Below are 3844 nucleotides of genomic sequence, written 5' to 3' on the forward strand. Positions count from 1 at the left end.
ATTGCAGTTGATTAATCCACCCAAGAGGTTAATTGAGAAGTGTAATATTGTTGCCTATGTTTTGAGTTGTGCGGAACAAGTTGAAGGTAATGAAGAACCTTCTAATTATGATGAGGCTATTACTTCTTCTGATTGCAATAATTGGATGACTGCAATGCAAGATAAAATGGAGTCACTTGAAAATAATGGTACTTGGGATTTAGTCATATTACCAAAAGAGAAGAAGCATGTTCATTGCAGGTGGATTTTCAAAAGAAAGGAGGGTATTTCTCCTAATGAAGCAGCAAGGTATAAAGCAAGGTTGGTTGTTAAAGGTTATAGCCAGATTCCAGATGAAGATATTTATATGGATCAACCCAAAGGTTTTGTTGTTCCTGAAAAAGAAGACATTGTCTGTAAATTAAAAAAAAAATCTCTTTATGGTTTGAAGCAATCTCCTATATAGTGGTACAAGAGAAATAGCCAAACTGAAATTCTTGGCATGGAGATCATTAGAAATATGAAAGTTGGTAAATTATATCTTGGTCAAAAAGGTTATATTGAGAAGGTCCTTCGTCGTTTTAATATACATGATGCAAAACCAGTGAGTACTCCGTTAGTTGCACATTTCAAATTATCTTCAGCATTATGTCCTGAGTCAGATTATGATGTTGAGTACAAGTCTAGAGTTCCATATTCAAGTGTAGTTAGTTCACTTATGTATGCCATGGTATGTTCTTGTCCCGATTTATCTCATGCACTAAGTGTTGTTAGTATATTTATGGCTAATTCTGACAAAGTGTTGTTAGTAAAATCCCCTGTGGATTTTGAGATATCTGCGTGGTACTTCTAATACTTGTTTGCAGTTTGGAAAATCTGGAGATAGACTTGTTGGTTATGTTGACTCAGATTATGCTGGTGATTTGGACAATAGGAGATCTCTCACAGGTTTTGTTTTCACCATTGATGGTTGTGCTGTTAGTTGGAAAGAATGTTTGCAGGCTACTATTGCTTTGTCAACTATTGAAGCTGAATATATGGCTATTTCTGAAACATGAAAAGAAGTTGTTTGGCTGAGAGGTTTGTACACTAAGCTTTATGGAGATAATTCTTGTATTAATATTTTCTGTGATAGTCAGAGTGCTATTTGCCTTACAAAGTATCAGATGTTTCATGAAAGAACAAATCACATTGATGTGAGGTATCATTATATTCGAGATGTCATTGCTCAAGGTGATATTAAAATATGCAAGATAAGCACTCATGATAATCCTGTTGATATAATGACAAAGCTAATTTCTGCTACTAAATTTGGGCTATGCTCAAGTTTAGTTGGTGTTACAGTTTGAGTTTTAGAGACTTTTGGCGTTGGTGTTATTTATTATTGAAGGGAGTTTATTGATGATTCTTTATTTGCTACAAGATGGAATTCGTCTCAAGGTGGAGTTTGTTGGATTGTGATCCGAAGTCTTGTTGGGTCATACAAGGGACACCTTCGGTCCTTGTTCCGGAACAGTCCGTATTAGACATGAAATGAACTTTATATAGCCATATGAGGGACCATGCCAAATGATCGAAGACTCTCAGAATGACCGTGCTATGTGATTCCCAATTATATAAAGACTAATGCTTTGATGATGATCTTAGAAATGAAACATGGATAATACCTTTGGTGCGGTCGAACGCAACAACAAACCGAAGTCCTCGTATAGGTAGAAATCCTTGAACTCAGCGCTCCGCGCTTGGGAGACGAACAAGCAGCGAAATATGTCAGCGATTATACTACGATCATGCCTATGCAAGGATAGCTATGATGCAGATGTTGTAAAAAAGAAAAGGAACAGGAGATGCGTACCACAACACGGGAGCCCCCGAACGAGCCAGAGTTTGATCGATAGAAGAGTGCCGGTGGGGTTAAGAGGCGTTTATCCGTTAACCAACCTCTGAAAACAAACCAACAATACCCCACTAGCTCCTTGAATTACGGATTTGGGTTTCAAATGAAAAGATATCAAAGAAAAAAAGAAGGTAGAACTGGAAAATTAAATCAGCACGTTACGATGGTGCAAAACGACTTTCCAGTCACGTGATAGAAATCTTGCACGATAGGTACGTACCATATCATACGTATAATCTTATCCATGTCTAACACAAAATATGCGAACTAAGACCGCATGTATATATTCATATTTCAAGCTCCGGATCCGAAACTAAAGAATTCTTGCACCCTGGCCTCGTGGGGGCATCTGTTGACACGAATTTTGGCAATATGTGGTTAAATAACATATAAAATACTGTCACTGGCTAAATTCCACGAGATATGAAATAAATGAACCTTTTAAAATAATCATTTCTAAAAAAAAGAAAGGAATGAATATAATCTTGCGTCGGCCTCAAAACACAAGCGCACTCAAGAACTAAAAATACACATGGTTATCGAGACTCGTTTGATATGCAATTGTTGAGAGTGCTCCATATCAAATTTCTATGAAGCAATGCTGGAATTCGTACCCACATGTAACATCAAACATGGGTATACGACATGGTCACCAGAATACATAGCTTCTCGATTGATTATCTAAAAAAATATGGACAATATATGAGACCAAAATATTTAGTTACCTAATCAAATAATTAGTCAATTAATATGGCCAAGTCAGTTAAAAATAATAATAACAAAAATAAACCCATGTATGAGCATATACGTTTCGCCATACGTGCACACTAGCTAAACACTGAATCAGATGATGGATTAGTCAAGGTCCCCACGTGTCAGCCATGCTTTCCCAAATGCATATATGCATGCATGTGTGTGTTTGGCTGAGGCCAACAAAGCCAGCGCAAGAATAAAGCACAGCTGACCCACAACTCAGCCTCTAAAGCTCGGACGTCTCCAATTAAGTACAGACCAAGTCCACATGACTAGAAGCAAAAACCTCCACGAACTGCTCGACGTGCAAGTCATGGCACTGCTGCCGCTTAATGGCTCAATTAGCAAATAAACAAAGCAGAAAACAAATGAAAAAAGGTGAGAGGAGTTGTCGTAACTGACCAAAATGGAACCGCCCTTTGCTCTGCTCTATAAGTAGATGGCCTGGCCAGCGGCAGAGTAATAAAAGAAGAAGAAAAAGCTTGGGCAGAGCACAGGCAGACTGTTGGCGTGAGAGAAGGAGAGGAGTTCGGCCGGAGAGCACTAATAGGCTGCCGGTTTGAGAAGGCTTCTGCACGCCAAGTATTCGACGCGTGGGAGCTTCTGCAGAAACAAGCGCTCGGCAAATACATACAAGTACTGGAGGGCAGATACTAGGGAGAAAGGAGAGGCCAGTGGAGGAGCGTCAGGGAGAAAGTTGTCGTGCGCGTAAAGGTATTCGGCAAGGTGATGCTCTTGCCCTCTGATTTGGTCTGTTGATATAAATCAAGGAGCTAGCTATCCTCCTCTCTCCACTCTCTCTTGGTTTTTTGTTCTCGCTTCCCTTTGATTTGGTCTATTGATACAAATCAAGGAGCTAGCTATCCTCCTCTCTCCACTCTCTTGTTTTCTTGTTCTCGTCTCCCTCTGATTTGGTCTGTTGATACAAATCAAGAGTAGGCATAATGCCTCATTCGCTGGTTTGGTCCATTAATACAAACCACGTATGATAAGATGTATGAAGGCCCTATCTTCGGCTTGGTCATATGATACAATTCCACGACGGGAAGAGCCTTGTTTCTTCATTTCGGTCTTTTGATACGAATCAAGAAAAAGTGCTGCAAAAATCATTTTTTAAAGGCCAACTAAAATATGTCTTGGCTGCACTCACGTATGGTTCTGTGATCATCACGAATACCTACCATGAGTAGCAGCGGACGTTCTCAAAATCATACA

The sequence above is a fragment of the Phragmites australis genome, chromosome 14 (assembly GCF_958298935.1).
Source record: "Phragmites australis chromosome 14, lpPhrAust1.1, whole genome shotgun sequence".
NCBI classification, from domain to species: domain Eukaryota; kingdom Viridiplantae; phylum Streptophyta; class Magnoliopsida; order Poales; family Poaceae; genus Phragmites; species Phragmites australis.